Raw genomic sequence first — 14850 nt, 5'->3', positions numbered from 1 at the left:
AAAATTAAAGAGGAAGTGCAGAAGCAGTGGGATGCTGGTTTCCTTGTTGTCACTAATTATCCGCCATGGGTCGCAAACATCGTGCCAGTCCCGAAGAAAGATGGGAAGGTGAGAATGTGTGTGGACTACCGAGATCTGAACAGAGCTAGTCCGAAAGATGATTTTCCACTACCTCACATTGATGTGTTGGTAGACAATACAGCTCAATTCTCGGTGTTTTCCTTCATGGATGGCTTTTCTGGCTATAATCAAATCAAAATGTCGCCAGATGATATGGAGAAAACAACGTTCATTACACCATGGGGCACTTTTTGTTATAAGGTGATGCCATTCGGTCTCAAGAACGCCGGTGCTACTTATCAGAGGGCCATGGTGACTTTGTTTCATGATATGATTCATCATGAAATTGAATGCTATGTTGATGACATGATAGCAAAGTCCCAAACAGAAGAGGGGCATTTGGTAGATCTGGCCAAGTTGTTCGACCGGCTGAGACAGTTCAGACTGAGGTTGAATCCGAACAAGTGCACTTTCGGAGTGCGGTCCGGTAAATTGATGGGGTTCATAGTAAGTGAGAAAGGAATCGAGGTTGATCCTGCTAAAGTAAAAGCGATAAGAGAAATGCCTGAACCGAGAACAGAGAAAGAGGTTCGTGGTTTCTTAGGTAGATTGAACTACATTTCACGGTTCATATCTCATCTAACAGCCACGTGCGAACCGATATTCAGATTGTTAAGAAAAGATCAAACGGTCAGGTGGAATAATGATTGCCAAGCGGCATTTGAAAAAATAAAAGAGTATTTGCAGGAGCCTCCGATTCTGATGCCTCCTGTGGAAGGAAGACCGTTAATTCTGTACCTGACGGTCATCGAGGGATCTATGGGGTGTGTATTGGGGCAGCATGACGAGTCTGGTCGAAAAGAGCATGCCATATACTACCTTAGCAAAAAGTTTACCGACTGTGAAACAAGATATTCACTGCTCGAGAAAACTTGTTGTGCTTTGGTCTGGGCTGCTCGCCGACTAAGGCAGTATATGCTGGTTCATACCACTTTATTGATTTCCAAGATGGATCCAATCAAGTACATTTTTGAGAAGCCAGCATTGACCGGACGGGTTGCGAGGTGGCAAATGATTTTGACAGAATATGATATACAGTATACCTCTCAGAAAGCGATCAAGGGGAGTGTATTGTCTGATTACCTCGCTCAGCAACCTATTGAGGATTATCAACCGATGAAGTTTGAATTCCCTGATGAGGACATCATGTTTCTCAAATCGAAAGATTGCGAGGAACCGATCCCGGAGGAGGGGCCTGACCCTGAATCCGAATGGATTCTGATGTTTGATGGGGCCGTTAACGTGAATGGTAGCGGTGTTGGTGCTGTTTTGGTTACGCCGAAAGGATCCCACATCCCTTTTGCTGCCCGGCTAACATTTGAGTGCACCAACAACATGGCTGAATACGAAGCTTGTATACTGGGGATTGAAGAGGCGATTGATTTGAGGATCAAGAACCTTGTCATATATGGAGATTCAGCTCTGGTTGTAAATCAAGTTAACGGAAAATGGTATACGCATCAATCTCATTTAGTTCCATACCGGGATTATACGAGGAGATTGTTGACGTTTTTCACCAAGGTGAAGATGCATCATGTGCCCAGGGAGGAGAACCCGTTGGCAGATGCTTTGGCTACTCTGGCCGCCTTGATTAAGGTGCAGTGGTGGAATCAGTTCCCCAGTGTGGAAGTGGGACGTCTGGATAGACCGGCTTATGTGTTTGCTGTTGACACGGTGCCTGATGATGAGAAGCCGTGGTATTACGATATCAAGCGCTATCTGGAGACTCAAGAGTATCCTGAGGGAGCATCTAAGAAGGACCGAAAGACTCTGCGGAGGTTGGCCATGGTGTTCTATCTGAATAAGGATGGGGTTTTGTATAAAAGGAATTTTGATTGGGTCTTGCTCAGATGTGTTGATGATAGAGAAGCAAGCCAATTGATGAAAGAGGTTCATGAAGGATCGTTCGGTACCCATGCCAGTGGGAATGCGATGGTAAAGAAGTTGCTGAGGGCTGGTTATTATTGGATGACAATGGAGGCCCAATGTTTCAATTTCGTGCGGAAGTGTCATAAATGCCAGATTTATGCTGACAAGGTGCACGTGCCTCCAAATCCGTTGAGTTTAATGTCGTCTCCATGGCCGTTTGTTATGTGGGGCATTGATATGATCGGAAAGATTGAGCCTACGACTTCGAATGGGCATCGATTCATATTGGTGGCTATTGATTACTTCACCAAGTGGGTAGAAGCAGCCTCTTATACGAACGTGACGAAGCAGGTCGTTGCCAGATTTCTCAAGAGAGACATCATTTGCCGATATGGGGTTCCCGAGAGAATCATTACTGATAATGGTTCTAATTTGAATAACAAGATGATGGCAGAGCTGTGCCGGGAATTCAAGATTGAACATCACAATTCTTCTCCTTATCGTCCGAAGATGAATGGGGCGGTTGAGGCAGCCAACAAGAATATAAAGAAGATTGTGCAGAAGATGGTGGTAACCTATAAAGACTGGCATGAGATGTTGCCGTTTGCATTGCATGGGTATCGAACGTCGGTGCGCACATCTACTGGGGCAACACCTTTCTCGTTGGTATATGGAATGGAAGCGGTGCTACCAGTTGAGGTCCAGATTCCCTCTTTGAGAGTCCTGATGGACGTAAAGTTACAAGAGGCGGAATGGGTAAGAACCCGGTATGAGGAGTTAAGCCTGATTGAGGAAAAAAGGCTGGCAGCCATCTGTCATGGGCAGTTGTACCAGCAGAGGATGAAGCGTGCTTTCGACCGAAAAGTACGACCTCGGGTATATCACGTGGGTGATATGGTGCTGAAAAGGATCCTTCCTCCTCAAAACGATCGAAGGGGCAAATGGACACCCAATTATGAAGGTCCATTCGTGGTCAAGAAGGTTTTCTCTGGCGGAGCCTTGTTGCTAACGACCATGGATGGCGAAGATTTTCCATCCCCTGTGAATGCGGACGCAGTTAAAAAATACTTCGTATAAAGAGACCCGCTGGACGAAAAGAATAAAATAGTCCAGGCAAAAATGGGCATCCCGGCGAACCAAAAACAGAAAGAAAGGTTCGGGCAAAAATTAGGGATATAAAAAGAAAAAACTGTACACCCGGCAAGTCGAAAACCTGAAAAGGCGACTTGGGCAAAAATGGGTATCCCGGTGGACTGAAAACCTGAAAGGGCGGTCCAGGCAAAAGAGGGATTGAAACGAACAACTGCGTCTAGCATGATCGTTTGCGCTTTGGTTAAGGCACATGGATAATACCCGGTAGGGGTCAGTCGGAATCGTCTTGTTCAGAAGGCAGAAAGCACGGAGAGTCTGAGGACATATGGGGTGTAACCAAGTTGGAACTCGATGAGATCACGGGTTTCACATTGCCATTAGGATAGATTTTTCCTTTTGGTGCACAATTACCTCTTTTCAGGAATTGCTTCCTTTGTATTGCTCAATTTGAGCCACACTTTTTCAATCAATAAAATGCATATTCAGTCAAATAATTTTGTTTTTGTTTTTCATTACCGCTTTGATTGCAAAAACATCCGATTATTTTTGATAAAGAATCTTGCATCTTAAAGACATCCAGGTCCCTTCCAATGTATGTTTATAAGATTGAAAACTTGAAATCTTATTCGGAAAGTTGAGTGACCCAAGTGTTGAAATCTTGACACGCCTGGGGCACGGTTTATCTAACGATCTCTTTTGCAGGAACTGTTAGGTATTTTCCCTCACTTGCAGGTTGTGATGTGGAAGCTTTTGACGAAACAATCCCCATGGAGTCCAATCAGGGACGAGTGAATAGAAGAGTGGTAAAAAGACGACGAGACGTACGACGACCCTTGAGATTAATCAAGAAGACTCTTCAAAGTCGGAAGATTGAAAAGTTTGTATAAATCCCAGGAGTTTGCTCTCCGTCGAGTACGGAACAGTGGGGAATACAAGATGATGGAGCAGAAAAGGTCCAGACGAGTCTGGGAGTTCTCAAAATTGGAAAGCTGACATGGGAGTGGGATATGAATACCGTGGTTCGACGAGTCGACGGGTGTTCAATACCAGACTGTCCTCCTCCCCAAGCAGAGTCAGAACGACTAATTGCCCAGCAGATTCAAGGTCTGTGGATTCCCTAGCAGAGTCGGGAGTGTTGTATCCCCAGCAAGTCAAAGGCTGTTGTATCCCCACAGAGTGCATTGGTGGTTTTTATCCTCAGCAATTCCTCGGGCGGATTGGGTGCAAAGGTTTTTATCCTCAGCAAGGGTGGCCCTTTTCCCAGCAGCAGCGCTATTTCCCCATCAGGGTGGAATCGGAGTATTGTCAAGTTCCTCAGCAGAGTGCTTCGAGCTCCCCAGAAGAGTCCCTTGAGGGGGATACCTTTTTATACATTCATCATGTAGATAAGTATAGCATATTGCATAATAAATCGCGTAGCATTTCCATGATTATGGAGCATTACGCTGGAAAAATACCATGCATCATTATTGCAAGCATAAGCTAGTCTCGAACCGTGGTTATCATTTGAGAGGTGGTTTTGCCCGAAGGTAAAGGTGTTACTCCGAGGAGTGTAGCATCATGATTTTTAATCAGAGGTATTCCCCCGTAGTGCGATACTGGAGGAAGAGTTTCTGTCGAGCAGAGATGGGAATGTTAATCAAAGAAGTTTCGGGGTCCAGAGAGAAAAAAAACATGAAAGAGATAATCCCCAGCTAAACGAAAGGTGTTTGTTGGATAAGGGTGAATAGAGAATAGCCGGTTCACTGCTTATTATCCCCAGCATGAGTCATTGGCACGCGTGCCGACTCACTTATCATTGTTTTGTTATTTTTGCCGATGCTGATAGGCATAAAGAGTTTCCGGTATCCAGACCGAGATGGTAGTCAGACCAATCTTCCGGTATCCAGACCGAGGCGGCGCTCAGGCCAGTTTCCGATTTCCAGATCGAAGAAGTTCTCAACAATCAGGACGAAGAACTTGCGGCGCTCAGGCCAGTTTCCGATTTCCAGATCAAAGAAGTTTCCAACAGTCAGGTTGAAGTACTTGTCGCATCCAGGCCAATTTTCCGGTGATCAGACCGAGGCGGGTATTCAGACCGATGCGGCGTTCAGGCCCGTTCTGATTTTCAGATCGAAGAAGCTTCCGACGATTAGATCGATGCAACTTGTGGTAGTCGGGCCAGTTTCCCGGTATCCAGACCGAGGCGGTGTCCAGACCGAAGTGGTGTTCAGACCAAAGTGGCGTTCAGGCCGATCTCTCGGTATCCAGACCGACATCAATACTCTCATATTCCGATGTTCAGTATACAGACTGACGAGCGGCATTCGGGCCATGGCTATCTCTGTGTTACTGATGATCCAGACATTTTGTTCCGGTATTCAGGCCGACTTTCTCCGTACCAGACGGATTTTTCTTTCGAGATTGTTTCTTTGCCGATTCTGACAGGCATTGTTAATTATTTTCCCATCAGAATGCAAATTGTTCGTCTGTTCTTGGTATTCAATCACTCTTCATCCTGATCATCTGAAAGCCGAGGCTATTCATATCGACAGGTTCACAGTGGATTGAATAGGGGCAGCTGTAACACCTCAAAATTTGCCCTCCTCTCTGGGGACTAGTTTAACATATTGCATTTCATTTTTAGGTCATTAGGCATTGCATCTTTGCATATCATGTGGCTACATTGAGCAAGTCATCCTCCTAAGTCTTGATCAGAAGATAAAGAGGTTAAGATGCAAGCTAGGGTTTCATTGGATTGATCATTAACCATCTGAGGATGTGTGATTAAAATTAGGGTTTCTTGGTTCTCAAGGAGGGTTGAGCTTTATCTTGGTTGAAATGGTACATCATCATCATCATGGTTTTGTCATCACCAAGAGATTCCTTGTGCTTGATCATATTCCTTGAGATTAGGGTTTTGACCACTGGTCAACCCTAATCATCTGAATTGTGCCAATCAGGGCTTGTCAAGGAGATGAGGTTTTCAATGGATATGGGGGTCATCATATGGTTATATTGAGCTTATGGAAGCTAGGGTTTCATGGTTGAGCCATTTCATCAGGAGTTTGAAGCTCAATTTCATCTATGCATGGCTAGTTCATCCATCAGTCAGAAAAGTCAACTGTGGTTAACTGTGCCTGAACTGATGGATTTGGAGGTGGGAGAGGGTTAGAGACACTTCATTCATGTCTAAACAAGTTTCATTTGGCATTTCAAACATCAAGAATGAAGAAAATAAAGTCAGATGAAAACTTTCCAAAAATAGAAAGTGACTTGTAATTCAAAATTGCCAAAAATGGAAAGGTTTTCACCTCAAAATTACATGTCCAAAAATGCTTCAAATGAAATTTTGTTCAACATGAAAGTTGTAGATCTTGCTCTCACCTTTCCAAAAAGTCCAAGAACATGAATTTATCATTTGTGGTTGGCAAGTTATGGATTGATCATTGTCAAGAAAAGTTGAATTTCAAAGTTGCATAACTTTTGATTCACAAGGCCAAATGGAGTGAGGTTTTTTTGAGCAAATCTCTTTTGATGTCCTCTATCCAAAACAAGCATTACATTTCATGAAAATTCATCACATAAAAAGTCCATTTTTCAAGTGAACCAATTTTGAAAAATGGAGGGAAAAAGGTGTTTTTGCAAAATATTCATTGTTTTCACTCCATTCCACTTGCATTAGCTCACAAACATGTTTTAAGACTTGCTCCAAACCAGAATTCTACTGTTGCATTGGTTTTGCATAAGGGAGGGTGCATTGGCTAATTTACCATTTAGCATGAAACTTGATTTCACTAATCCATTTCCATTTTCACTAATTAGGATTAGAAACATGTTTAACATCACATATATAAGTTAAATCATAACTGTTTTCATCTTAATCATAACAGAATCAAGATCTAGATCTGAAGATCACCAAATTCTTCAACTTCTTCTCTCACTTTTTTTGCAATTTTCTTCACAAGCCTTGCCAAGATCTTCATCAATCCTTCATCCATGTGCATTATGGAAGCTTATTGAAGCAAGATTCCATCCTTTTCAAGCTGAATTCGTGGACTGTCAAAGTGAGCTCAACAATGGCAAATGGAGATTTCATCAAGATCGTGCGTAATTGAGCAACAAACCTTGTTCCATTCACCTATCCAAGCATCATAGAAGTTCTGTTTTGCACTTACAAAGCTTAAAACGCACGATTCAACTTCTTCACATTTGAGAAGGTCAGATTTCGACTTTAACCATTCATGAAATTGTTTGATGCTTCTTGTAGATCTTTCTTAGTAGGTCATTCTGCACTTTGTTCCATTAAATTTGGTTGAGAAACGAACAAGTTATGTTGATTTGAAATTTCATGCTCAAAGATGTTTGCATTCGATTCTCTTAAATTAGGAAGAGTTAGGTCAAATTAATGTGATATTGTTGATGTACGTTGAGAGACCTTTCCATTGATGTATGGTTTGTCAAATTTGGTGAACATTTGTTCTTGAGTGATGAATGTATGAAGAACATTGATGAATGTTTGAAAAAAATTTCCAGAAGCTCGTTTGATCCGTGTTTACGCGTACTGTGCATGTGTTTAGGTGTTAGCGCGCGCTCAATTTTCAAACGTGTACCTGCTTCGATCCTTGCCTATGACAATTCCACCTTTGGCTTAGCAATTTATTTTCATATGCTCACATGATTTCACATGCTTGGTTCATCATTTTTTATTTTTCTTGCCATTTCAAAATTCCATAACTCACAAACCATTAATCCAAATTGACTGAAATTTTTTGTGCCATGATCCTTGTAGTCTCTACTATTTAATGAATATTTTTGCAAAAATTGTGCACGTGTGATTTTTGGAAGGGCCTAGGGTTTGGTTAGATGTGTTCTTTCTTGCACATTGCTTGGTATTTTGATCATGAAATGATGATGCTTAATTGGAAATTCTTGAAATTTTACATGTGTGTTCTAGACTCATTCCTGGTCATTTTGATATATGGTTTGTGATTTTTTCTTTCCTGGATTGTGAGATATGACATGATCATTAGAGGTGTGACAATTTGTGTCACACCATTTCTTGCTTGACTTCTTGATTTTTGTTACCATGCCATATGAACTTGAAATGAGCTGAAATTTTGCATGTTGATACTTCTGGATGTTAGGTTCACATGTGAATATTTGTGGAATTTTTGAGTGCATTTCCTATTTGTTTGAGAATTTCCTTTCTGTTTGACCAAATGTGAACCTTTTGTGAGTCATGATTTTAAATGTTTTGTGAAATTCTTGATATGTATTGGATGGACTTGGAATTTTGTGGAGTGATTCTAGACACCTTAAAGTTTGTCATGGGTTTGGTTTGGTTCATTTATCATGTTCCTACTCTGTTTTATGCTTGCTTGAAGTTGATGCATGATATTGTGCTTTGTATGAGCTTGTTTGAACATGCCTTGACTTGTTGAATTTGATTGACTTGCTTCCCATTGTCCAATTGGCTTGAAATTTGGTATGATTGACATGTTATGAGTGCTGTTTAACCATGAATTTTTTTGGGGATTTATTGAATTGTTTTGGATTGAGTTTGGATTGATTCATTCTGTTGGGTCCAATGAGCTTTGAAATTGCATGTTTTGCCTTAGATGCTTCATGAAATGAAATTGGTGAATGATATGAGCATGAGACCACTTGGATTTGTTTCTAAATTGATTGAACTTGATTTTTGATAATTTTCATGTTCTATTTTGAATTTTTGATCCCATTTTGACCCTAGGCTTTGACCTAGGGGTTTGCTTCTCATGATTGAGTTGTGTTTTCAGGACAAAAGGCAAATGGAATGGAGGAATTAATGCACTTGGTTTGAGTTGCTCATTTGAATGATGTTGATTAACATTAATTTTGTTTTGTAGGTGGTTTCTAATTCATTTGTGTTGAGCATTGGCTTATGCTTTGCTTGATGCATTGCTTGTGTACAGTTAACTGTTGACTTTGAGTTTGTCTGTTTGACTGTTTGAGCTGTGTACTGACTGAATTAGATTGATTTCAGGTACATTAGTTGCTATAGTTCATTGTGAACTTGATTTTGCTGTTGCTTGGTTGCTTAACCAATTGAGGTAGCATCACTAACTCCATGTAGTCTGGAAGACCTGACCTGTTACTTGGCCAGGCACCTGTCTGAAGTCCTCCTTAAGAGGCAATGATTGTGATTGTTTATCTTTGTCCCCAAGCAGGAAAAAGACCTTGAATAAGGCAATTGGCAGACACAAGAGATGTGCAATCCATCTCCTGCTCTTCTGTTGAGTCATCCCTTGGCTCACATTACATGTTGATGCCTTGAGGATAGTAACCCAAGATCCTTGTACAGTTGAGTCAGAGTCATAAGTGTAGAAGGGTTCCCACTTTCTGAACCCACACTTCATTGTCTAAAGCTCTCCCTGGCCAGGGATAAGAGCTGTGAGGCACACCCCTCACTTCCTATTTCATCTGCTTCACCCTGTCTCAATGTCAGGGTTAAGAGCTAACATCACCCTAATACAGTGGCTTGCTCTTGCAGCCTGACCCTTGTTTGAGCCACCTTTGTCTGTATATAGTGTGTGCTAACTGTGAATGTTTGCTTTGTTTTGATTGTGCTTGCATGCTTTGCTTTGCCTGGTTAGGATTAGCTTGCTGCTTGTGCAAGTAGATAGAAAACTCAACCTAGGACCATTGTGGAATACATGATAACTATTAGGCTCGAGTCAGTCTCCCTTCTAGTTGGTCATTTCCCAATCTCTGGTTAGGAGAAAGTTTCTCCCCTGTTAAGGGGAACTACGTTGCCCTGATCCTCATACCAGATGAGGTACGTAGGCAGGAGGTCGCAAGAGATCTCTCCGGGCACCCTTTTTGTTTTTCACCCTTTTTCTTTTTGTGTGTGTTTGCTTGACAGTTGCTAGGCTCGAGTTCCCGACTCCTTAGTAACTTGTTGCTTGTTTGTTCTTGTGTGCGTAGGAGATGGATGTAAGCCCAACAATTGGCATTTTGTATCCTTTTGTTGTGTGCTTGGAGTCCGGTATAAGTCCATCAAGTGGCATCTGGTTTCCAGTGTGGGTTTGTTTGGTTCGGAAGCTGATGTAAGTCCAGCTATTGGCGTTCGGGTTCCATGTTTGCTTTTTTTTGCGTGTGTTGGTTTCGGCGTGCGTGAGCCGAACTACGGTAGCTCTGATTCTCGTTCCAGACGAGATACGTAGGCATAGGATGCGACATCCTAGCGAGCCCTCTCCCCTCTTCCTCCACCTGTGTTTCTTGTGTGTGTGATGTTTGTTTTAGCAACCTTTTTCTATCTTTTGAGCGTGGATCCCGTCGAGTACGACGGACGTGAGGGGTGCTAATACCTTCCCCTTGTGTAACCGACTCCCGATCCCATTCTCTTTGGTCGCGAGACCATGCTTTTTCCAGGTTTACTTCGAGCGTTTCCTTTCCCTCTTTTGGGATAAATAACGCACGGTGGCGGCTCTGTGTTGTTTTGTTTTAGCCCGCCGGTTGTTTTTCGCGGATGCGACACTTTGGTCAATGTAACATCGGGATGAGAATGTTTTCTTTAATTTCTTTTGTTTTATTGAATTATTATTTATGTTTGATGAGATTTCAACATTGTGATGAGTTGAACAATACGACTTTTATTATTATGTTATGAAAGTTGGAGTTATGAGACATAACATCCTGAGTTGCATTTATTATGTTTAAATTTATTGATAATGATTCTGCTGCGATGATACCCTAAGTGAAGGTGAGCATGCAATGACAGGTCTTATATGATATTTGTATCCCGTGTTACGGAGCAGGATATGTTTCATGTGAGTGACACCCCATGTGATTGTGATTTTTATTAAATTATACGTTAAAATTATATATGGGGTTTAGGATGTTACATCAATTATATCATAGGATTGAACTGAAGCAAAGTCAAGTGTTGACCTCAGACGTTGATGCAAGAAGTGTTTTTTTCTTTGAGTGAAAGAAATTTCGGGACAAATTTCAATTTAAGGGGGGGAGAATGCAATATCTCATATCCTCTTAAGTGCTCTAAATATTGCTAGTTAGGACAAATAGAGTAATCAGTGGACTCAAACGAGATCAATCCTTATTAAAAGAGACTGACCTTTATTAGTAAGTAGAATAAGGGATGTTTTGGTAACATTAATAATTGGTAAATTGGTACTAGAAGACAAATCTCAATTTGATATATTTTTCTCTCATTCCTTTATATATATATATATATATATATTGGTAAGAGAAGTAATAAGTGGATAATAACAAGAGGAGAGAGAGAGAGAGAGAGAGAGAGAGAGAGAGAGAGAGAGAGAGAGAGAGAGAGACTAGAAAAGAGAAAAAGAGAAAGGAAAAAGAATGAAGAAAGAATAAGAGAAAGAAGGGAAGAAGAAGAAGAAGGAACCATGGGAGATCATCATCACCACCAAATCATCTCATCTCCTTCATAATTTTCATCTCTAATGGTGAGTTCATAAATAGAATTAACTTATGGTGGGAGAATTCATGAAATTAGGAACTAGGGTTTTGAAGTTCATGATCTAGACATGATTTTGTTGGCTTCCATACTTCTATGTGTTATTCCATGATCTTTACATGTTGTTTGGTGTAAAATCTTGCTACGATGGCACGTTGTTGTGTTGAGAAGTTAAGAAATGAAGAAACTTGATGAAAGATTGCGAGTTCATGTATTATTTCCTTGTATGTGTGATTTTGTTGTGTTTTGATCCTCATAATATGTTAATTGATGTTGGGGTTTGATGAGGTGAGTTACCATGTCTTTGGATTGAGAAAAGCATGAAGAGCAAGTGAAAATTTGGAAAATTCAGGGTTTGATTCGAATCAGGAAGCAAAAATTATGCAGAAAATAAATTATGACTAATTTGATTCGAATCAGAATATGAATTTGATTTGATTCAAATCACAATATACACTTGATTCGAATCAAAAAGGAAAATTATGTTCAAAACCCTATTTTAGTCACAACTGAGTTTTATAACTCAGAATAACACATAGAACTCTCACTATGTCCATCTGATCTCAATGCTCTTAGAGGGTGAGTTTCAATGACGGTGCTCCGTTCGGTGCCCCATTTGCTCTCTTTAGGTATGAGGTCGACCCTATGACTTTTTGGACTATTATTCCATTACTCATTAGAATTTGTATTCTTATTAGCCAAACAAACTTTCTTGTCAGTGACTTTGATGGATGGCATATTTTATGCAAAGAAAGAAACAGAAAAAGGTGACGATAAATTATGATTTGATTGAAAAATCCTAAAATTGGTAATAACTACAATCACAAGCTTATGCAAGTACTATCGATCTTGCTATCACCCTCATCTAACTCAATCATCTTCATGAAGCCCGGATACAAAACTCATCCAGAAAATGAACTACTTCCCTCTCAATTATGGTAATATAACCAATGTAATATCCAGTGATAACCATTGGGTGTTTAGTCCAAGACAATGAAAAACGAGGGGCATCATTCTCCCTATTTGTGACCATGGAGCCCATATTACCCCTACTCTCATAAACATATCCTTTTAATTCTTATAGTGCTTGGAATGATGCTTGAATAAAGTCCTCCAATGAAAGGGGGCAAGACTCACCCAACCTCCTCTCGATCTAGTCATAGTACTATAAAAGGAAAAGAATATCCATATTTTAGGGTTGGTGTCTAATTATCGACATATGATCTCGAAGGACCTACTGAAGCCCTAGTCGTTCAGCAAGATTCAGGAGGGATCAACATTTACAATCATCGAAACCTATGTTTTGAACAATGTAAAGGGAACTAAAACCCCTAAATATTAGACGACATGGATTAGCGAGTAGAAAAAAAAAGTATTGGGGGAATCAACGGGGTGGTCATATTGGCATGCTCTTCTTCAAAACAAGTTTTTAAAATGATGTTGCCATCATTGCCATTACTCGCCAATACCAGTGAGGCTGATATGCCTCTTAAAGGATGTCATCCTTTCTTCACAAGTATAATGGGCCTCTAAGTCCTTGGTGCATGTGTACTTAGGATTATTGGCCATCGTTGATTGCTTGGGTTTTTTTTGGAAATAATTGTGGTGCTATATGCTTGATAGTATAAATAATCATATGCAGTTGATATTAGTAGCATATGATCTTTAGTGGTTTTGATTCTGACAACATCTGATGTCAAGCAGGGTTTGGTGGAGTCATTGAAGATATATGATCAATCAACCTCTGGTAATGACGTTTATCAAAGAATTAATATCAAGCCTTGTCAAATAAAAGAAGTATAGTTTCAAATGAAGTGATGGGTCCATGAATGTATTAAGCAAAGGATATTGAATCTTAAAAGTCGTGAAAGAAATGAAGTTTGAAAGCTTACTTTGTCTGTGTTTATTAATTTGTGTCTGTAGATGTATAAGATTAGCTCTTTAATTACTAAGGCAAATCACACACACACACACTTTTGAATGATCAAAAAGCTTATATGCTTTTATAAAATCACCAAAAAAATGTTTTATGCACATAACTAGTTGGTTACTAGCTTGAATAATTGGTTTACGAGTGTAGTTTACACTAGACAGTTGATTAATATATTATGGTTAATCAATTATATCTTTTATAATGCCTCCTAATTAACTATTATGGTTTATAATTGTTCAGTGACTGCACCATTTAAAAAAATCCCATACTTGAACTGCATAATCAATTATGTGAGCTGCATAATCGATTTTGAGCATTAAAAAACCAACAAATTGTTTCCATATTTCAGCCATACTTTTTCATGTAAATATAGGGATCATTCCTTTTTTCATTCACACTAAAAAAAGTATTTTGAATACTCTTTCACTCTCTCCACTTTCTTCTCTGTCTCTGTCTCTCTCTCTCTCTCTCTCTCTCTCTCTCTCTCTCTATTTCTTTTTCACTTTTGTCTTAGTGTTTTGGGAGTGAAATTTACCTGTGAGGTATTTGCTTCTCGTGTAGGGGGCAATTTTGTAATATCTCTTATGAGATTTATTGTCAAACAGTGTTTGGTGAAGTCATTGAAGATCTCCAATCAAGCAACCTTTGGTAATGACGTTTATTAAAGAATTAATATCAAGCCTTGTCTGATAAAAGAAGTCGAGTTTCAGATAAAGTGTTGAATCCATGGATGTATTAAGCAAGGGATCTTGAATATTCAAAGTTATGAAAGAAATGAAGGGTGAAAGCCTGCCTTGTCCGTGTTGATTAATTTGTGTAAGTAAATGTATAAGATTCTCTCTTCAATTACAAAGAAAAATTACATACGCACACACTTTTGAATGATTGGAAAGCCTATATGCTTTTATAAAATCACCAAAAAATAGTTTACACAACTAGCTAGTTTGTTACTAGCTTGAATAATTTGTTTGAGAATGTAGTTTACATTAAGATAAACGATTAATATATTAGGGTTAGTCAGTTATCTCTTTTGCAATGCCTCCTAATCGACTATTAGGGTTTATAATTGTTTAGTGACTACACCATTTAAAAACATTCCATATTCAAACTACATAATCGATTGTGTAAACTGCATAATTGATTATGAACATTAAAAAGTCAACAATTTTTTTCCATTTTTAGACACACTTTTTCATGTAAATAGAGGGATAATTTCTTCTTTCAATCACACTAAAAAATGTATTTTGAATACTCTTTCTCACTATCCACTTTCTTCTCTCTCTTTATTTCTTCTTCACTTTTGCCTTAGTACTTTGAGAGGAAAATTTACCTGGGAGGTATTTGGTTTTCAGACTGGGGGCAATTTTGTAATATC

Source organism: Lathyrus oleraceus, chromosome 1 (assembly GCF_024323335.1).
Source record: "Lathyrus oleraceus cultivar Zhongwan6 chromosome 1, CAAS_Psat_ZW6_1.0, whole genome shotgun sequence".
NCBI classification, from domain to species: domain Eukaryota; kingdom Viridiplantae; phylum Streptophyta; class Magnoliopsida; order Fabales; family Fabaceae; genus Lathyrus; species Lathyrus oleraceus.
The sequence above is the reverse complement of the archived record's forward strand: the minus strand, read 5'-3'. Positions refer to the sequence as shown.